Source organism: Trichosurus vulpecula, chromosome 4 (assembly GCF_011100635.1).
Source record: "Trichosurus vulpecula isolate mTriVul1 chromosome 4, mTriVul1.pri, whole genome shotgun sequence".
In the NCBI taxonomy this organism is placed as follows: domain Eukaryota; kingdom Metazoa; phylum Chordata; class Mammalia; order Diprotodontia; family Phalangeridae; genus Trichosurus; species Trichosurus vulpecula.
This window is the reverse complement of record NC_050576.1, coordinates 180,091,527-180,114,225: the sequence shown is the minus strand read 5'-3', so window position 1 is coordinate 180,114,225 and position 22,699 is coordinate 180,091,527. Positions and strand designations below refer to the sequence as shown.

The 22,699-nt window shown below is 41.6% G+C and overlaps 1 protein-coding gene across 2 annotated transcripts in view; it reads left to right on the top strand.

Moving 5' to 3' along the window:
- The window catches only part of LUC7L3 (LUC7 like 3 pre-mRNA splicing factor), a 66,248-nt gene extending 44,372 nt beyond the window's left edge, over positions 1 to 21,876 (top strand). Inside the window, exons 13-16 of one of the 2 annotated variants that reach the window (XR_005010163.1) lie at positions 18,775 to 18,929; positions 20,276 to 20,345; positions 20,433 to 20,598; positions 21,700 to 21,872. The gene's annotated coding sequence lies outside the window, so the exon portion shown is untranslated. Of the gene's footprint in view, positions 1 to 18,774; positions 18,930 to 20,275; positions 20,346 to 20,432 lie in introns of both variants that reach the window. The other variant, XR_005010162.1, reaches the window with a different exon arrangement.
- Positions 21,877 to 22,699: the final 823 nt, after the last annotated feature.

Below are 22,699 nucleotides of genomic sequence, written 5' to 3'. Positions count from 1 at the left end.
ACTTTTGTCCAGCCCCCACTAAATTTTGAATACTGCCATTGTTACCCTGAGACAGTAGATACAGTGGTTAAAGCCTGAGATAGGGATTCTCAGTCCCTTGCTTGTACCTCCATCTCCTGATTTCTCAGAGGACAAGCTAATCTTGGTTCAGGTTCTTCCTCCTTACACGTCCTTTCTAGGGAGTTGGTTTTGTCCCCCTTTATGGCCATGACTTGCCCTATTTGGATATCAGGTATCATACAGCTATAGGCTTCAGACATATTCTCTCCCCCCCCCCCCCCAACTGCCCACTCCCTCAACATCTGTGAGCTCTTGGCCATCTTCTTGTATGGTCCTAGATTGGGTAGAGGGGTTTAGTATTGCTTCTCTTTGGTTCTGTTGCCTCTGCTCTTTTTCATCTAGCCCTTTTGTGTATTTTTACTGCAGTATTGCTCAGAGATGCTGGGCTTAGTTGGAACATTTCGTCTTACTGTGTTTGTTGGAAGTCCCCTTCTCAGATTTCTCATTCCGCCCTCCTAGACCTCATCTTTTCCCCCTCACCTCATGGTTATTTTTGTATAAGCCTTTTCCTCCCTGTCTCATTTTAAGCTCGTTAAGGTAGTCTTTGTCCTAGCCTATCTCTTCTCTCATACTTGATTTCTCAGCTCCCTTGGGTTCAATTATCACCTCTATGCAGATGACTCCCAAATGTACATACCGTCCCACATTTCCAACTATTTTTGTTGGACACCTCCACATAGTTGTGTCCTATATGCACCTCAAATTCAGCACATACCAAAAGAACACATCGTCTTTGCTTAAGTCCCTCTTTATCTCCTGCAGTTTGTTCATGTTCCTTTAAAGCAGGGGTTCTTAACTGGGGGGGTCTGTGAGCTTTCAGAATTTTTTTATATTTGTATTTCAGTATTACTGATTTCCTGTGAAATCCCACTTGTTTTATTTTATTCATTTAAAAACATTCTAAGAATGGGTCCATAGTCTCTACCAGATTGCTGGAGGGGCCTGTGACACAGAAGGGCACTGCTGTCCTGCAGTCACCCAGTAGATTGCCCAGGGGTGATCCTTGACTCTCCACTCCCTCCCCACTGCTCTATCCAGTCAGGTACCATGTCTGATTGGTTATATTTCCTAAATGTCTCTTCACATCCGTTCCCTCATCTCTACACCTTAGTGTCAACCTGTTTACCCCTCACAATAGTAATTGATCTTCCTACAGTCAGTCTCAACTTTGTCCAATCCGTCCTCCTCATAGCTTCTAAATTAATATTCCTAAAGCATAGGTCTGACTGCTACGCTGCTGCTCAAGAAACTTCGGGGGTTCCCATTTTCCTTTAGTATAAGCAGCAGATTCTTCTGCTTGGCATTTAAAGCCTTTCCCATTCTGGCTCCAGTTTATCCTTCCAGGCTGATTGTATGTTACTCCCCCTCACATATGATCCGGCCAAAGTAGTCTTATTTTTGTTCCTAGTACAAAATGCTTGGTTTCTCCCATGCCTGGCATGCTCTCCCTCCTCTTAGAAACCTTCCTTCCCTGGTTTAATTCAAGTGCCATCTCCTTCAAGAGGCATTTCCTGATTGTGCTGTTGTTAGTGCCGTCCTCCCCCCTTCCCCCATCACTGTGTATTCATTTTGTATATATCTTTTCTTCATTTATTTGTGAACATGTGTCCCTGAAATAGCGTGTAAGCTCCTTGGGAGCAGGGACTGCCTCGCTTGTGTATTTGTATCTCCAACCTAGTATGATGCCTACCACATTCTAGGTGTTAAATAAAAATACATATTGATGAATGGCCATTTCTCCACTGCCTGGCAAGACACTTTGCACATAATAGTTCCTTAATAAACAGTTGAATGCATGCCATGCACAAAGCATCGTGCTTTGGGAAGACAACGATGAAGAAGACATAGTCTCTACCTTTGGGTTGCTTACTGTTGCTGGGGGGTAGATGAACCAGACAGTTGTGAAACAAGGAAGAGTGTGATTGGTGCAAAAAGGTGATTTGGAAAAAGTACTATGAGAATCTGAGGGGAGAAGAGACCTCCTGATGAAGTCTGGAGGGGCAGGGACTCCCCATTGATGTTTACTGAGTGAATGAATGACCAGAGCAATGACTTCTCCCCCATCTCCTAACCCCCATACTGCCAGAAGACAGTCTTTGGGAGGGGAGATCAAGTCACATTTGGGGAAGCAGAGAAAATGTTACGGAAGATGTGGGAGGGGCAATTCTTAGGGCCCTTGTAGGCCACTTAATCCCTTTCAAATGCCTGAAGTCTGGTGGTGTATTCATTTTTCACATGGAAAGAGGCCAAGACCCATGCCTCCTTGGTCCAGCCAGCCTTACCTAAGAAACTGCGTAGTGTAATCTCAAGGATGTGGAAGATGATGTCTCCTTCAAGTAAAAATAGCTCCCCCACTTGGAAGAGTGAAGATCAATCTTTTAGTTCAGTGTTTGTTTATTTTTTTATTAAATTAATTTATTAAACTAATGTAGCCACTATACACTTTGGGGCTTGAGACATCATTACTAAGACAGATACTGAGAGTATTGGTTTTAGGGAATCTGAATGTCTGTCAGACTGGAAATTTTAAAAAGTTGATGAAATTTTGGAACAAAAAAGAAAATTAAATCTATTTTATATGTATTCCTCATTTGAGGAATAAGTGTTATTGATAATACATAATTTCATATTTAATATTTTAGAGGGAGAAAATATCCTTAGCCTTGGAATTTCTATTCATATTGTGGGATGCAGGATTTTGTCACTATTAAAATAGAATTACTCTTTAGAGGGGACATATTTTAAGTTGTTATCAATAAATCTGTGTCCCCCCTGTGAATGAGACTGAGAGTTTACTGAAGGCAAGTTTTGAGAAGGCCCTTGCTTATTTCATGATTCATTGTCTATGGATACCATCATGGATGCATCCATATTTGAGGACCTCTCCTCTCAGGACATCAAAAGTTTGTTATATTGAGGGTATCTAAAGTTCACTCATTCCCTTGAGGCTAGGTGAAGATGTCTTAATTCTTCCTGTTTTACAGATGAAGCAGCTGTAGTGTGTAAAACTGAACCAGAGTTTAGGACTCTGCTTTCCCATACAGATAGGTCATAAACTCCCTTGGTCCTCTGTATGCTCGAATGACTATTTAAAACCCCTTCATAGCCTGGCTCCTGCTTAGCTCTCCAGCCCTGCTGCACATGAATGACTCCCCTTCAAACTGACCTCACTGTTCCTCACAAATGGCATTCCATTTCTTCCTGCCTGGAATGCACTCCCTTCTCTCTTTAAAATCTTTAGTTTCCCTCAGTATTCAGCTCATATGCCATTACCTACAAGAAGACCTTTCCTAATAACCCCATCTTCCAGTGCTGACACTCCCACCCCTCTTGTGTTATCTATCTGTATGTGTAAGTTTTTGCTTAATAGAATGGGATCAGGGCAGAAACTTTTCACTTTTGTCATTTGTGTCCTATCCCTAGTGCAGTGTCTGGCCCATAAAAGGGATTTAATAGATGTTTGTTGATTAATAGAAATGAAATCCACATGGATCATCCCCCAAAATTTTTTGTCCTGCCTGACTTTCAGTCATTCCTGATCACTTATACTTTTCCCTAGTTAGTTCCCTACCATCAGACTGATCCATCTACTCCTGCTCTTGGACTATAGTTTTCTGTAACTATAAGAGGGTGCAAAAATTGAGCTGATTCCACAATCAACAAGCATTAAGTTCTTATGTGTCAGGCACTGTGCTAGGTATTGGGGATACAAGAGCAGAGAAACAGCCCCTGTAAGCTCAAGGAGCTTACAATCTAGCCAGGGGAATTATACATATATGAGTATATAAAGAGGAGATAGAAGTTGATTTGGAATGAAAGGCAACTTGGGGATGGTGAAGAGGGGGTCAGGAAAAACTATGTAGAAAGTGCCATTTGGCTGAAACCTTCAAGGAAGGAAACTAATAATTTTAAGGGGTAGGAGTGAGGAAGGAGTGAATTGTAGACATGGAGGATTACCAATGTGAAGGCAGATGGGAGATGGTGTGTATGATTGGTGTGTATGAAGAACAGTAGTAAGAAGGCCAGTCTGTCCTGTAGTGTATTTGAAGGGGAATAATGTGTAATAAAGCTGGAGAGGTAGGTTGGGACCAGTTTGTGAAGGGCTTTAAATGATAGAGGGGTTTATATTTGATCCTTGAAGTACAAGGGAGCCACTGGAGTTTCTCAGTTGAGTTGGGGCAAGGGGATGTATGTGGGTGAGACAGACTTGATTAGACCTGTATTTTAAGAAAGAAAGACTTAAGGCAGGGAGACCTTTTAGCTTGTAGTCATTCAAAGGAGTGCTGATGAGAACATATTTATTGCTGTATGAGTGGAAGAAGGATAAAAGAGAGATTTGGGAGGTACGAAAGATCATATTTGGCAATCAAGGTGAATGAGTGAGGAATCCAGGATGATACCAAGCTTGTAAAGCTGAGTCAGTGAAAGGATTGTGGGGCCCTCAACAGAGATAGGGAAATTTGGAAGAGGAGAGTGTTTGGGTGGGGAGGGGGGGCGGGATGACCAAGTTCTGTTTCAGATTTGTTGGGTTTGAGATCTTTATGGAACTTGCAATTCAAAGTGATCCAATGAGAAGTTGGTAACATGGGACTAGAGTTCAGGAGGAAGATTAATCTGGATATATATAGACTGGGGCATCATCAAGTTCTCTCTACCAGGTCACCTATTAGTTAGTCCATCCTCCTTGATTTCTCTGGAGCATTTGACAAAGTGGACCACTCCTCCCTTATTGGTTCTCTTCCTTTGGCTTCTCTATCATCAGACCTTCCTCTTTAGACCTTCCAGCTTTCCTTTCTTTGTCTCATTTTCCTGATCCTTGTGGGGATGTTCCCCATAGTTTCTTCTTCAGCCTCTTTCAGCAGTTTTGACCTTATCAATCTCATTAGCTTCAATGAAAAATAATAATAACTCACATTTCCATGGTGCTTTAAGTGTTTTCCTCACAACAACCCTGTGAGATAGTGCAAGAATTATTATTCCTATTTTATACCTGAGCAGATACAGACTCTGAGAAGTTAAACCCATGGTCGCACAGCAACACAGTGTCAGAGCCAGAATTTGAACCCAGGTCTCCTGGTTCCAAGTCTAGTACCATTCTTACTACGCTCACACTCAACATGTCCAAACTTTCGATCTGAGCTTTTCTTCCCAAATTGCCCCTCTTGACTTCAACCATTTCTCTTAGTACCATTATTCACCTAGTCTTCCATAGTTAAAATCTTGGGGTTATCTTTCACTTTTTGCTTTTCCCCCAAGCCTTCTTGAAACTACGTTCTCTGACCAAAATCTCACGTATTGATGGAAGCAGGGTGTGTGTGTGTGTGTGTGTGTGTGTGTGTGTGTGTGTGTGTGTGTAATAAGCATATTTATACAGCAGCTAACTGCACCAGGCATTGTGCTAAGTAAACACTTTGCAAATGTTATCTCATTGTATCTTCACAACAGTCCTGGGAGGTGAGTGCTATTATGATCCCCATTTTACAGTTAAGGAAACTAAGGCGGGTGGAGGTTATGTGACTTGCTCAGGATCACAGCTGAGAAGAATCTGGAGCTAAATTTGGACTCAGGTCTTCCTGACTCCAGGCATAGTCCTCTATCCACTGTGCCACCCAGCTGCCAGTGTAAGGTAGTATAGAGTAAATGAGAATGGCCCTTAGCCAGACCTGGGTTCAGGTCCTCCCCAGACCTTAAGCAAATCACTTAGTGCTCCCAGCTTACTCTTAAGAATTTAAGTTGGGGGGGCAGCTAGGTGGCACAGTGAGTAGAGCACTGGCCCTGGAGTCAGGAGGACCTGAGTTCAAATGTGGCCTTAGACACTTGACGTACATACTAGCTGTGTGACCTTGGGCAAGTCACTTAACCCCAATTGCCCTGCCTTCCCCCCTCTCCCCCCAAAAAAATTTAAGTTGCAGAACATTTGATAATCTATATCAGTGGAGTGAATTTCCTCCCTGAAAGAATTCTGTATACAAATGAAATCACAAGTTCAGTTTTTTAAAAATTGCATATGTAAACGTGTGTGTGTGTGTGAGAGAGAGAGAGAGAGAATGAGGGTCTGTTCATCCACACACTTGTTTCCTTTTGGGCCTGGAGTAAAAGAATGATTTAAAGAGAGCAAGTTGTGACCTGGGTGCTGAGGACAGCCCTTCCTCACTCATTCAGAAGTCTGGTCTTTGACTATCCAGTCTTTTCCTTTTACTCAGCTGTAAGCCTCATGAGAATATGGGGGAGAGATGACGAGATCTGAGAACAGACTTGTGGTGGGCCAGTAGACCATATGAGCAGTCAGAGCCTTGATGAATTCAATACATAGGTGCACTGGTTTAGGTGTGGTGTTTTTTTTTCTTCCTCCTTTCTGGCCTTGAGATTTGAACCCTTATGGTTAGGGGCCAGAACCCAAGAAGGGAGATCAGAACATCAGAGCTCTATGGTTTCTGATGATCACTAATGCAAGTGACTCTGGCCCCCTAGTGGCTGGGTGCCGTAACCACCACTGGTGACCGAGGGAGCTGAGGCCAGCATTGCAAGTATGAGACCAGGATTGATCCGAAGGGCTGTGACAAAAGCAGTGTGACAAGAATGGAGCCAAAACAAGGCTGGGAGCTTCTGTGAAACCTCATGGTTGCTGAGACCCTGGGCAGGTCCCAGACAAACAAGTGCTGGTCTTCCCCATGAATGTTTGGGGTCGAGGGAAAGAAGAACTTTGAGGAAACTGGGAGAAGGAGACATCGAACATGCCATGGAGAGAGGACTTAAAATTCTTATCACGTTGTCCTTTTTAATAAACCATGTGGTTTCACCAATAGATGGAGTATCTAATAGTAAAACCATTAGAGTCATGATTGCGAAGGAAGAGGTTCCAGGTAAATGGGAATTTTGACTAATTATACAGCTTGTTTTATAGTTGGCTAGTTGTATGGAGCATTTTCACTGTGCTAAAATTCAGAGCCCTAGGCCAGAAGGGCTTCCTTCTTACTCCAGCCCCTCTCCATCCAGAGGCTTGGGAGGGTTTGGGACTTTAAGCAGGGCCATAGAGAAGATCTCTCTCATTGGTCAATTAACCAGTTAGGGTAATGCTTTCCTTCACATAGATTGATACAATGTCTGTAAACCTGAGGCAGTCTGCTGTTGCTTCTGCAGCACCTCGGGCATCATCCGGGAATTTACTAAGTATACCCACCATCACATGTTACTAGTTTATAATAGATTATATCTGATATAGTCTCTTGTAATTATGTCTATGTCATATTCTTCAACCAGACTGTAATCTTTTTGTTAGCCTCTTCTGTTATATCTTACCTTGTATCCTCTGGTGCCTACCTCTAATTTTCTTAGTTCTTATTTAAAAAATAATTCATTGGTTTTTATAGCAAAATAAATCCTAAAATATAAAATAAAAATAATGTAACCTGAATATTGATAAAACTCCATATGATTTTTTTATATTTATAACAAATTAATAATAATGAACTTGGTGGGGGGCAAAATATAAAGGCCCATAAAACATGGAGTCAAACATAAGTAAAGCACTTTGCAAACCATGAGTGCCAAACAAATGTTAGCCATTATAATTTGTGATTGTTTCTGCAAGACAAGTGTATTACCCATTCTTGTTCAGATGCCAAATCTGTATCTGTCCATGACAGATGGGTTTCCTAGCCATTCATATTTGAATGTTTTAAAAATTGCTTTTATACATTATTTGCAGGACAGGAATTTTTACCATTGGAAAACATCAAAAATAGTAGTTTATAAATTCATCATCCATAGTTCTAACCTTTAAATAAATGCAGTCACTTCATTTTTCAGGATCTGAGTATGATTTTTAAGTCATTGCATTATTTGGAATACTAAGATTTCTGTTTTTTCAAAAAATATCTTCTATATGTTGAAAGTTTCAAGAGATTTTTGTTATAAAAATAACTTTGTTTCCTCTTTATTAAGCAGGTAACATTTTTCTTTCACCTCAGACCCCCTTAGAAGTATTCTGGTGTAAGGCAACATATTTTGCAACAATATACAAGTGCCTTATGCTCTGCCCCAACATCATTGGACAAGTTTGCAAAGAACCTTATTTTTTATGGACTTTTAAAAAAATAACATAGATTGCTTTTGTAACAACTTGAGAAACTACGTAACTCCTCACTCACATTTTTCAACACAAATGACTGTGAAGCATCTAAATTGCCCAAAAGGCCACATTTTAAAGTGACTTTAGACTTGCATTTCATCCCGGCATCTATTGAGCTCCTTTACTGCAGAATCCTATACAATTCTTCCACACCATATCATTTTAACTAAAAATTCTGTCAGTTATATTGAAAATTTCCTGATATGTTATTGCTATTAATAGATTTATAAAATCTTCCCTCACATCAGTTTCAGCAATATATTGCAATATGTAATCAATACTATATCTTGTTTCATCCCTTTATAATGCTAAATATTGCTTCACCTTATCAGTAACTTCAGGTAACATCAGTGTTTCTCCCATTAAGCAATCTTATATGATGCCAAGGAATATTCTCAGTGTAACCCCTCACTTATCACCCATAATAGTCATGTAATAAATGCTTGCTGATTAATTGGTGCCATAGACATGTTTGTTTGTTTTTTTATTTTGTTTTTGCTTATTAAAAGCAGATGTTTTTCAGGGAAAATTATCTTGGCAACATATTCTGCATGTACCCTTTCAAAGATTTCCTTTCAATTCATTAAATATGCTGTCTGCATATTTATAGCACTTGTATGAGGCAAATACATATAAAGCACTTGTATGAGGCAAATACTTTATGTCAGTAACAGTATTTGTGAATCCCATCAATAAACATAGTAAAATCATAGTTTCTGGATTTAGGCTTTTTATTGCCTATTTCTGTATTTCAACTACCTAAAACTTTTTTGCTTGGACCAATTGTTAATTGCCCCGTTGGGTTTTTTTTCTTTAAGCTGCTTATTTATTAATCATGATGAAATATCTCACTTTAAGAAGATTAAGCCCCCAAAATGTAATTTAAAGTTAATTATCAAACCTTTCAAATGAGTATATATCTTCTAGATTTTTAAAACTTTGCACTTTTAAAAAAACCATCCTATTGTATTTTTGGCACTGAGACATGTATGTTGTTATGGTACTTTAAACTTCTACATGAGGATTTGAAAATTTTGAGTTTACATGCTTACTGCTCAAATTCATCAAGCAACAGGGGATCCCACCACTCATCCATGTCATGCTTAAACCAACTGACTGGGATGATGGCAGCTTACTCCCAAGTTGATAAGGGCTGACTTCAAATTTCATCTCATTTTTGCATACTGCATTATGAATTGTACTTTCTGTTGGAAGTACCAGTGTTGATCTCAACTTGAAAATTTTGGCCATTTTATTACCCATCCGCCTCTGAAGGATTTATCCTTCCCCTTCATCAAGGGGGACACACCCCACACTTTGGAAAGCTGCAACAGATGGTCATATTGGCTAAATTTTTAAATTGAATGTTCTCTGCAAGGTCTTGGCGAGAGGCCTCCTTGGATACTAGTGTATTTAGAAAATTTGGCTGTAGATAGAAAATAGCATGTATTCATTCAGATAGTGATAGGTAAAAAAAAAAGGATGAGAAGAAATGAGAACAAAAGAAGTGACAAATTGAAGGGGAGATAGTGGAAGAAGTAAGAAGAGGTCTGAAGAGAGTGGGAGATGATTCATCAGCTTGAATCCTGCCTCAGACACTAGCTATATGTGACCTTGAGTAAGTCACAACTTCAGCCTCCGTAAGATGTGGGTAATAATAGCACCTGCCTCATGGGGTTGTTATGATGATCCCATGATATAAAAAAAGCTCTCCTTGAACTGGCTTGGGTCTCTTTTGGAAGAAATTGATTCAGGCAAAGTTCCCAAGAAACCACTAGGGGTCGCTGTTGATCACCATGCAGAGGGTCTCCGTCCAGTCCCTCACACCCTACAACCCTGGTCTACAAATCCCCTTTCTGCCTTACGTATTATGCATACATAACCTCGTTCTACAATTCACAGTGCAGGGGTGAGGAGTGTGTAGAAGGTTGCCATTCACATTTTCAGAAAAGGCGTCAGGAAGTTCTGAAACTGCTTTCCCTTATGCCATTTCTGAACCTTAACACCATCCAGGCTCTAATTAAAAATCGTTAGGGCGCTGTGTCATTTTTATTCCACATAGCCAAGCTCTTCATAAAATTGGCATTGTAACTTACATTTTTGACATTTATATGGCTGTAGGGATGGGAGGAGCATCCTTTAAGCAGCATTTAAATGCAAATTGAATTTTCTCTATGCTTGGTATGGTTTTGGATTTTGCTGCACTGTAGCCATTTTATAGTTGTTGCAGGATCAATCACCAAGTATTTATTAAATCTTAGGGTATGGCAGGCACTGCTGGAAGTACTCAGAACATAAAGACAAAAATGAGACAACCTCTTCCTCCAAAGAACTCGCCTCATGGGGTAGATGGAGTGCATGTACAGATAAATTAATAAAAATACATATGGAAAATAAATACAAGATAATTGGGGGACAACTAACTCACTCTCCCCTCCATCTTGCTGTGTCATATCATGCTGTTTTGTGACAGTTTTATACAAAATAAAGGACAAAAATAAGCCTTAAGTGACAAGCTGATTGGTTAGCTCTGCTAACAACCAGACACAGAATCAGATCATTTAAGAGTTGGAAGGGACCTCGGCAACCATCTAGGCAGCTAAAAGGTGGCACAGTATATAAAGCAATGGACGTGGGGTCCACAAGACCTGTGTTCAAATCCTGCCTCAGACCCTGTGAACTTGGGCAACTCATTTAACTTCAGTCTCGCTTTCTTCATCTATAAAATAGGGTTAGTAACAGCACCTGCCCTTATGGGACTGTTGGGAGAATCAAATATGATAACATGTAAAGCCCTTTGCAGACCTCCAAAAGTGTAATATAAATGTTGACTATCGTTATCTAGTCCAACCTGTGCACCAAACTACAACATGCTTGACACTTAACTACAAGGTACCTGACAAGTGGAGTCTACTAGAAGGTCTGGGGGTGGGTGGAGCAGGGGGTAGGAACTCAGCATTTCTTGAGGCAGCAGTCCTAGGAATCCACTGGCCATGGAAATTTAAATTGGAGATGCTGTAGCTGGAACGTGCTTCAAGCCAAGAGGGCCCAGCTGATGCGACTGACATCTGGAAGAGGGATAGGCAGCAGCAATGAACGAATGACTGAAAAAACATTTATTATACACTTACTACATGACAGCGACTGGGGATACAAATACTAAAATCAAGACAGTCCTTGCCTTCAAAGAGCTTACATTTTTAAAATTTTACTCTTATCAGTTATGCATTTCTTTTCCTCTCCTGCATCCTCAACTGGGGGAAAAAACAAAACCCTTGTAACAGATAACGCACACAAATTCCCATATTGGCCGTGCTGCAAAATATCAGGTAGCACGGTTCATCATTGGTCCTCTGGAATCGTGTTTGGTCATCGAATTGATCTAGGCTCCTAAATCAAATTTGTTTTTACAAAGCTGCCATAGTATACGTTTTCTCCTGGTTCTGCTCATTTTCATTCTTCATCAGTTTATGCGAGCCTTCCCAGGTTTATCTGAAACCTGAGGGGCTGACTTGCTAGTAGAGGAAGACAACATACATAAGACAGGTATGCTGAGTTGGGGAATCATAGGAATGGTGAATGAAACTATAGGTCAATTGATCGATATGTCCTTTTCGGAATAGTAGTGTTGACTTCATAATTGTTCCCAAAGCTAGAGGTGGAAGGGGTTCCGATTGGTTGTTGTCCTCCATTCTCAAAGAGGACCAAAATGACATCACTGTGCTAGAGTCAAATTTCAAGTGTCCAACTATGGAAGGTAGGCTGAATTTGAAGGGTACGGAGATAGTAAAGATGGTCAGAGAGCAGGTTGTAGAGGACAAACAAGTATTTATTAAAGTAATTTTTATTTATTTAATGTCTCCTATATGCCAGGTACTGTGCTAGACCCTGATGATACAAGTACAAAATTATAATATTCCTTGATCTATATAAAGAAAGAAGACAGGGCTAGAGGTATGTGGAGAGCATGCCGGAACGTTAATCAGTGATCAGAGTTAAATAGCAAACTGTACACATACTTCCCAAGATGGAATGGGAGAGGGGAATGGGAAGAGGGAAAATGTGACAGCTGGCCATGCTCCAAACTGTCAGGCTGGGGAAGAAATGAAAGACAATCCTTATGTTTCTCTGTTGTTGTGCGTTGTCCCCCAGTTCTGGTCTCATTACTAATGCTCTGGTGAACATATGGTCATAGATCTAGGTCACTCCATAAAGTAAGGCTACCCCCCTCCCTTCCAATCATGACTGCTTGTAATTGGAATGGACTCCTCTTCCCCCACAACTGAATTTGTTTGAGCACCAGAATTCCTTGTACCTGAGGACCACTCTCATGTGGGCTCCCAGGAAAACTATCCCAATTTCAGAGCACTCTGTAGACCAGCACCCACCAATGTGTTTTATTTTTTATCCAGTCAGCCAGAGCATACAGTTCAAAACAAAAAGACATTTAACCAACCAGCATATTGAGAAGAATGGATCCACCAGACATAGATATAGCCTGAAGAACTCAGGTGTATATCTTCTGTGAAATGAGATTGGACTAGGTGACCTCTACAGTTCCTTCCAATTTTCTGTGATCCTATGATATCACCTATGATATGCTGCTTTTGAAAAATAGATTGTTACTGATATCTTGCATGCATCACATAGATTTCCTCTTCCCTTCCACCTCCAAGAGAGCCAACCCTTATAACAATTTAAAAAGAAAAGGAAAGATCCAACCTAATCCATTGCATTTTAAAAAATCTGACATTATATGCCATGTTCCACACTTGAGAACCCCAACTTCTACCGGGAATCTGGGGAGATCTAGTCTCTTATTTTCTCTTTTGGGGCCAAGCTTGTTCTTGGTGATTTTGCAACATTTATTTTTGATTAGCTTTGTGGTGGTAATTCTTTACATTCATGTTGTGGACATTGGCTCTTTATATTTTCTTGGCTCTTCATTTTATACCCATTCATGTAATTTCCTGCTTCTCTGTATTTTTCAAATGTGTAGTTGTTTTTTTTCAGCTGGAAGATTAAACTTTTACTGTAATAGGTAAAAAGCATATTTTCTTAAAGCACAGTAGTATTCCATTAAAATAGCGTGCTGCAACTTGTTTATTCCCCAATCGATGGAGATATACTTTATTTCTAATTCATTGCTATCACAAAAAATACTTCTCTGCATATTTGAGTGTGTATTGGACCTTGCTTTCAGTTTTTGGCTTCCTTAGAGTATACAACGTAGCCACAGTACATAAGAAGTACCTGCAGTAATTAACCGATACATCAGTACAAAACCAACCAATGCAAATACATGCAAAGCATACTTTACATGGGAAAGCGCTAATATCAATGACTGGATACATGTATTCTGGTTCTCCTACCTCACTGGAAATTGGCCTCGTCACAGCTCAGTTGGCTCTGGCTCAAAAGTTCAGAAGGCCCAGGATGGCTATCAGCGTTTCTAAGCTCCATGGATTATCTGTGTACCTAAGGGTCTCCCCAGCTGAGGTTGTGGGCAGGAAACGTGCTACCTCTGTGCCCAGCCCTTCCTTCCCGTACACATCCTTTCTCCTAGATGAACTGGCGTCCTAAGCAAGGTGGTTGGCTTATACAGTGTCTTCATCTGCAAAATAGAGCTTGTGAGTTCAGAAAGTCTTTCAGCAACTAGGAGACTCCTCCTCCTCCTTGATCTCTCTTCAGCCTTTGACATTGTTATTCACCTCACTCTCTAGGATTTTGTGACACTGTCCTCTCATGGTTTTTCTACCTGTCTGATCATTTCACCTCCTCAGTCTCCTTTGCTGAATCTTCGTCAAGGTCACACCCACTAATTATAGGTATCTCCCGAGACTTTTTTTTTTTGGATCCCCTCCTCTCTATATATTATTTCCTCTGTCACAGGTACCCCCCTCCTTCCAGTTACCTGGGCTCACAACCCTTTAAAGTATCATATGTGGTTCCTCATTCTCTCTCACCGCACCGCCCCCCCTTCCTGCCATATCCAAGTTCTGTTGATTCTGCCTTCAAAGCATCTTATCCATGCCCCCTTCTGTAGAACACTGCCACCACCCTGGTGCAGGCCCACAGCATTCCACATCTGGACTATTGCTAAAGCCTGCTGGTTGGTCTCACTGCCATAAGCCTCGCTCTACTCCACTCTATCTTTACTCAGTTGTCAAATTCATCTTTTTTTTTTTTTGGAGGGGGGAAGGCAGGGCAGTTGGGGTTAAGTGATTTGCCCAAGATCACACAGCTAGTAAGTGCGTCAGGTGTCTGAGGCCAGATTTGAACTCAGGTCCTCCTGGCTCCAGGACTGGTGCTCTACTCAGTGCGCCACCTAGATGCCCCAAATTCATCTTCTTAATGCCCGGATCTGACTATGCCACTTCCCTATTCAATAAATTCCAGTGGCTTTCAGGTAATAACCTCCAGGATAAAACATAAACTCCTCTGGCATTCAAAGCCCTTTATATCCTGGCCTCTTCCTACCTTTCCAGTCTTCTTTATATCTTCCTTCTTCTTCTCTGCAGCTGCTCGGTGGTGATTCAGTGCACTAGCTTCCTTGCTGTTTCTCACATGAGACTCCATTTCCTGAAATTGGCTGTCCCCTATGCCCTCTTTATCTTACTCCCTGTTTCCTGGTTTCTTTGCCTTCCTTCAAGTCCCTGCCAAAATCCCACTTTCTATAAGAAGTCTTTCCTGATCCCACTTAATACCAGAGCCTTGCCTTGGTTGATTATCTTCAGGTTATCCAATACATAGTTCTTTGTGCCCGGTGTCTCATTAGACTTTGGGCTCCTTGAGAGCAAGGACTGTCTTTTGTCTTTCTTAGATCCCGAGAGCTCAATAAATTATTTCCAACTTGACTAGCATGCGTTTTCTTCTCCTCAGACTCTGCTGAATTCATTGTCCATCATTTCTTTCTACCTACTCCTCAGAGAGATAAGTAACAGGAAGGAAATGTGGTGTAGAAGAAAGCTCACTTTCAGAAGATCTGCATTCAAATCCTATCACTGACTCTTGTGAACCTATTGTGAGCTTGGGCAAGTCACACTACAGTCCCTACTACACTCTAGAGCGATTCTGTAAGCGGGAAATTTGCCCAGTCTCTCAACTACTTGATTTAGAATAGCTTTCCGTTGATCTGCTAACTTTTGTGTTTTTTGAACAGCAAACTTTCTCAGCAAAACTGTCACCTAGCTGCAATTCTTGAAAATAAATTCAGGCATCCTAGTATTATTTGTGTCAGAGCTCCTCTGAGCTGTAGTCAAGCCAGCTGGCAGACTTTCTTTAGCTTCTTTCTCAGCTGAGAGACCGACTAGTTGTGAGTTCTTGTGTCCTCTTCATCTTCTGAGATAGATGCCAAAGTACAAACCTATAAGTAGTCGTGGCTCTCACCCAAACATAAGCAAGTATGATATATGGAGCCAGTGGCATCCTTCCTGGTGAAGTTTTATATGTCTTCTGGAAATGTCACATAACGATGGCACTGAAATTTTTGTTCAGATCTCAGTGTTCCTAACATATTCGTTAATGTTCAATGGAAACAATCCGACTGTGGGTCTCCTTGGGAATGAATGGAAAGTTGTAGTTCTAGACTTCTCAGTACCTGCCAAAGCTAACATTCCCCCTAAGAAGCTTTCTCTCCAACTCTCTACCTTTGTGCAAATAGATCGTGCCAGGGAATCCATAAACTGAGACATACTTCTCCCACAACACTTTAGCAGCTGTGGAAGCTCTGGTTAGAAACGCCTGTGTGTACCTGGTGAAATGATCAGACACCAAAGATATGACTTATGCTCTTACTGTTTTCTTTCAGAAACAAAGAAAAAAAAGCCAATGATGACAAGTTCCAAAGATTTCCTAATGTTTATATTTTCCAAATATGTGGCACATGTTGGTGGCACTTTTTGAACACATCAAATGTAAATTTACTTTAGATGTCTGGATGTTCACATCTGATATAAAAATGGCAGATCTATGAGTGGCATAGGTAGTGGATATCTGATCTGGGATCTAGCCCACCCCATCTCCAAGAAAGACTTCCATTTTCATCTTTATAGGGAGCCAGAGGTGGGCTGTGACTGAATGATCACTCCTTTACTCCCCTGTCTCAAGGAGTGGTTGGTATTGGGCTACAATTACATTGATCATGTATATAAAAAATTGAAAGTCTAGGGATATGATTCTATTGGGAGTCAGAATGAATGCCAACACTTTCCCTGATTTCTCTCAAAGAGGAAGGTAATGATTAACTGATTCTTGACAACTTAGCTCCCTCCCTCCAAGTACATAGTGTACACACACACACACACACACACACACACACACACACACACACACACAATCTCATAGTAAGCAAACCCAAATGAAGGAGTGAGCTTGACCAAGCAGAGAACTGTCTCACCAGGAAAGTCTGCTTTCAGCAGCCTCTAGGGTTGCAGGTACTGGAAATCAGGTGACGTGTTGGGGGCTGTCTTTCCTACATATCTGTGACTCTAGGGAGATTTCCAACCCATAATTCAAAAGTTCTCTTTCTCTTTTCCCCCATCCCTCTTAAACTCTTCTGTTTCTTTCACTAATATCACTGAGTCTGAAGTATCTCCTTACACAGGTCTCCAAGTCAGTCAATAAGCATTTATTAGACACCTACTATATGCCAGGCCCTATGCTAAGTACTAGGGATACATGGAAAGACAAAAGACTGTCCTTGTTCTCAAGTTGCTCACAGTCTAGCGGATGAGAAAACATGCAAGCAACTATGTACGGAGAAGCTATACATAAATATATATATATATGTATTATATGTATATATATTTATATATTTCATATATATATGAAATAAATTGGAGATAACAGAGGCAAGGTGCTGGTATTAAGGGGGATCAAAAAAGGCTCCTTTTAAATGGATCTTGAAAGAAGTCAGGGAAACCACAAGACAGAGATGAAGAGGGAGAGCATTCCGTAAGTGAAAATGTCCAGTCAAGAGATGATGAGTCCTGTGTGAGGAAAGCCAGAAGGCCAGTGTCGCTGGATTTCAGAATAGGTGGGGTGAGAGGAAAGAAGTATAAAGAAGATTGGAAAGGGGCCAGATTATGAAGGGCTTTGAATGCCAAGGAGAGGATTTTATATGTGGTCCTGGGGATGATAGGGAGTCAGTGGAGTTTATTAAATAGGGAGAATATAGTCAGACTTGGGCTATTTTGGAAGATGAATTTGACAGTTGAGTGAAGGATAGGCTGGAGTAGGGAGAGAAGCGTCAGGGAGACCAACCAGCAGGCCATTTCAGTAATCCAGGCAGGAGGTGGTGAGGTCTGGTGGTAGCAGTGTCAGAAAAAAAGGTGGGATCAGCGGAGAGGAAGGAAGGGAAAAAAAGGGAAAAAGATAAATTTACATGATAATTTTATTATGATTTAAAAGGAATAGTAAGTTGTATTAATAGATTTGCAGTTTCATGTGCAATTATCTTTTTTTATTATACTGTTAAGGAAATGCTTGTTTTGTTCCAAAAATTAAAAATAAAATAAATTTTTAAAAAAGAAGAGGTAAGGGGTATGTATAAGATGTTAGGAGGGTAGAATCAACAGGACTTGGCAACAAATTGGATATGGGTTGGGGACACCTGGGTTGCAAGTTTGGGTGACTGAGAGGATAGTGGGGAGGGTTGGGGGGTTGGGAGGAGGGGAGAAAGATAAGGAGTTCAGTTTGGGATATTTTAAATTTAAGATGTCTACAAGACATCCATCTCAGCCAATCAGGAGTTACCTCCCTGCCCCAGCCTCGCCACTTAACATTGGCTTTATTTCTGTGGCCCATACATAAGAGATTTGGGAGGTGGTCAAAGTTGAGTTTTCCTGAGTTTTGCCACCCAACATGCTCTCTGCCCCATTGCTCAAATATTTTCCTTTTCCTAGGAACTGTCCTCAAGTCAGAATATCTATTCTTTCTTTTGACATTTGTTAAATGTCACCTCAGCTCAGTCTTTCCTTGTAATCTCTGCACACACTAGTCATTCTGACTCCCTTGAGTGTTTTGCTCCCTTGAGTTGTACCAAGCCTTTTTTTTTTACTGGTCTCAATAGTGGGCTCTCCACCTCCACCACAGATTCAGAGAGCAATAACCCCTTTGTGTTAAATGGTATTGCTGAATCTGGCAAATGCCATGTCAGCGTTTAAGGAAGGCCCATGGCATCCCTCTTCCTTTCAAAAATATTCCTGATGCGTAATTTCAGTCAGTCGGTCAGTCAATAAACATTTATTAAGTGCCTCCTGTTTGCCAGGAATTGTGCTAAGTGCCAGGGATACAAAGAAAAACAAAAGACAGTGCCAGTCCTCACAGAGCTCACAGCCTGTTTCTCCTGCCCTCAAAAACTGCACAAATTCGAAAGCAGGTCCTCTGATACTTTCCACCAAATTATAGCTTTTATATGGCTTAAATGCTCTCCAGTGGGTTCATAGTTTTATTGTACTCTCAGTCCAAATCTCTACCATCTCTGCTGGGTTTTGTTGTTTTCCCCCACCCCCACAGGAGGGAACAAAGGTCTTGTTCTGAGACATTTTCTAACATGGGTCTATAATATTTTTGTACTATAGGTGAACCATACTCTTCACTACCAGGGGGTGAGGCATTTTCTCGTGATGTTGGCATGCCTTGCCGTTTTCCCCTGGCAAGTCGCTTTGCCCAGGAGAGCTTCCTCCTAATCAGCCTCATCCTCAGGGGATAGGGGCACCTGAAGATAAGGTCCCAGGTACAATTTCTACTGTCACTCTATCAGGATTTTTGGAATGATCAGCTGCCTGGTAATTCACAAAATACAGCCTGGAACAATGTCTCCTGGTCTGACTTTGGGCAAGACATTTCACCTCTGTGGCCTTCACATTCCTCATCTGTCAAATGACCGGGTTGGGCCAGATGGCCTCTGAAGTACCTTCCGGCTCCAGATCTCTCCCCTTGGGAACCTATGACCCTGCTACAGATTGCTGTGTGTCTCTCTAGTTCTTTTTACACTGAAGGTCTATCCGTCTGCTGAGATCAAGAGATCTCTGTCTCTCTCTCCATTACCTCCCAATACTAATCAAATAGAAGCATCTAGGTCATTTGATTTTTTTCCAAATATTCCTGATATTAAAATTGTACTCAGCAAACCAAAAATATTAAACTAAGCATTAGACATGAGGTGGGGTTAGGGGTTGGGGAATAAGCATTTATTAAGCACTTACTATGTGCCAAGCTCTGTGCTAAGTGTTTTCCAGATATTATCAAAGAATATTAATTTATTCTTAATATTATATCTATGTTATATTATGTTATCTATATTGTATTATCAGCATTCTTGATCCTCACAACAACCCCGGGAAGTAGGTGATATTATCACCCCCATTTTACAGTTGAGGAAATCAAGGCAGACAGAGGTTAAGTGACTTGCCCAGGGTCACACATCTTAGGGAGTGTCCGAGGCCAGATTTGACTCCAGGCCCAGTGCTCTAAACACTGCACCACCCAGCTGCCAACATTCTGCAGTGATAAATTAGTGAATCAATAATAACTTGCCACTGATATATAGCAAATAAAGCTGTAAGATAGATAGGCAACCTGTAGCGTGAAAGTGGCTACTATGACTGCCTCCATATTCCAGTGGTTGTCCTTCATTCTCAAAGAGGACCGGAATGACATCACTATGTTGGAGTCAAAGTACGGTGTGTCTGACTGTGGCTGATCAGATCAATAGGGTCTTGGAAGGCCCTACCACAGGTCGGGCACAAATGTGAATAGGCTGACAGTGACCACTAATTCAGCACCCCAGGCCTGGGGTGGGGGGCAGGGGGGAAACTGCATTATCTTATCCCACAAGTAGCTTAATGAATTAAGCAGCAGCTCAAGCAGCGGCGGTAGCAATGTCGAGCTCTTTGCCTTTAGAGTCTTGTGAAGCACAGTCGGTTGCTTATCACTCGTGGAGAAAAACACATTTAAAATCTCAGGAGGAAGACTCATGCACAGATATCTCTTAGGGGAGGTGGGAGGGGGGGTGTGATGGAGTGAGTACCTTTCAGGTGCACTCAAGAACTCGGCAATCCCCATCTCTTTCGTTGACAGGAAGAGAAGGATGAACTGGTCCCGTGCCAAGGGTTATGGAGGACAGAAGGAGAGCCCAAGTGTTGAACAGGTATCCTCACACTGTCCTAGGCCTCATCCTAGATTATTACACTGGCCTCCTATTTGGTTTCCTGACTTCCTGTTCTCCCCTCTCCAGTCCATCCTCCACTCAGCTGCCAGGATGATCCTCCCGATGCAGAGGTCTGATCACGCCACTTCCTTCCTCAGTCAGTAGTTCCCATTACCTCTCAGATCTGATCTAAAGTCCTCTTCAGCATTTCAAGATGTCAACAAGCATTTATTAAGCACCTGCTGTGGTCTAGGTACTATGCTAAGAGATGGAGGTGGAAATAAAGCAATAGGCAAATCCCTGCTTCTTAAGGGGACATAACTAGACCTTTTCCTTCCTTGAGTCTTCTTACATGTTCTTCCCCTCCGTGCACTCTGTGATTGGGCACAATGACCTGCTTAATGCTCTGCATTCACTCTGTGTCTCTGCACTGGCTGCTCCCCGTGCCTTGTGTGCCCATCCTCCTCACCTCCACTTCTTGGAATTTATGTTTTCCTTGAAAACTCCTCTCCAAGGTCACTTTCTACCTGTAGGCTCTCCTATTGCCCTAGCTGCTAGTGCATTCCCTCCTCAAACTTCACTGGGTCCATTCTGTTTAATATCATGCACGAGCAGCAGCATGTGGATAGAGTCAACCTAATTGCTTCCCAAACGCTCAGATTTGCCTTCAAGTCAAGCCCTCTGACACCTATGGGCTCTAGCGTCCTAGACAAGTTACTTCTCAGTGCCCTAAAGCACAGGCGTCCTGAGGTTCAAATGAGATAACACAGATAAAGGACTATATTAGTGCCAGTTATTATTATTATTAACCTACAGTCACCAGGCCTCTAGTCTGGTAATGACTCACTCCTGCTGCACTCAAACAGTGTTTGCAGAGCAGTTCTGGAGTGTGCAGATAAATATTTAATTATCAGGTTCTCCTGCACACACTTTTAAGTTTAATCTACATTAGTAGCATTTCTTAGGTCTAAACAGTCAACAAAATAATAAATCAAGCCCAGACCTGTAGCCATTGGAGACTGTAAATGATCACATGGAAAGTTTAACAGCGAGTTAGAGCTGGCTCCAGCACACGCTGTTACAGAAAAGGTACCAACCTCCATTGGTAGGAGGAACTTCTCATCTAGGAGTTCCCTCTGCAGATGAAATTGCAGGTCCATATCCACATGTATTGTCTCTCTTCCCCTTATTCCCCAAATTAGAATGCAACCCCTTTGAGGGCAGGGATGGTTTCAGTTTTGACTTTGCATCTCCAGAATTTATCAGTGTCTGGTGCAGGGTAAGAACTGAACAAAATGCTTTGTTGGTTGGTTGATGTCTGGCTCATTGTGTCAACTCCTGCTTCCCCCTCCAGCCAACTGATGTGAGGATAGGACAAGAACGGCCCAGAATGGGTTGTGATCTGCACAGTTGGAAGGATCACTCACAGCTCTTCTTCTAAAAGACCATAGATCCAATTTGGCATATCTGTATTTGAATTACTTCTGACATTCATTCACAAATGAACATTTGTGTGCATATATTTGCATTTGTGTAAGATTCCCTCTTCCTTTTACTTTGCTATTCTGTCCTAATTAAATGATTTGCTATTTGATTTATGTTGTTGTTCAGTCATTTCAGTCGTGTCTAACTATTCTCCATGACCCTATTTGGCATCTTCTGGGCAAAGATACTGGAGTGGTTCACCATTTTCTTCTCCAGCTCATTTTACAGATGAGGAAACTGAGGCAAACAGGATTAAGTGACTTGCCCAGGGCCACACAGTTAGTAGGTATCTGAGGCCAGATTTGAACTCAGGAAGATGATTCCTCCTGACTCCAGGCCCTGTACGCTATCCATTTCTCTAACTAGCTACTCCTTCAGTTTGTGGTTCTTGATCTGTTAACAGCCAGGTGGCACAGTGGATGGAGTGCTGGGCCTGGAGTCCAGAAAAGAAGGCATGACTTCCAATCTAGCCCCTTGCTCTGTGACTCCAGGCAAGTTACTTAGCCTCTGCCTGCCTCAGTTTCCTCATCTGTAAAATGCGGATAATAACAGCACTTACCTCTCAGGGCTGTTGTAAGGATCAAATGAGATATTTTCAAAGTGCTGTGCAAACCTAAAAATGCATCATAAATAGCTATTATGGTTATGGGGAATCCACTAGATTAGGGGCTTGAGACTTGTTTTAATAACTAGGTTGCCACCAAACATTCCACACAGAATCTGGGGCCAGCAAGGGGTCAGGGCATTGTGTGGGACTGATGATGTTACCCTAGACTCAGGGATGGATGTATTATTGTAACCCATCCTGAGCTTTGAGGATCATAGATTTAGACCATAAGGAAATTTTAGAGGCCATCTATTTTTTTTTT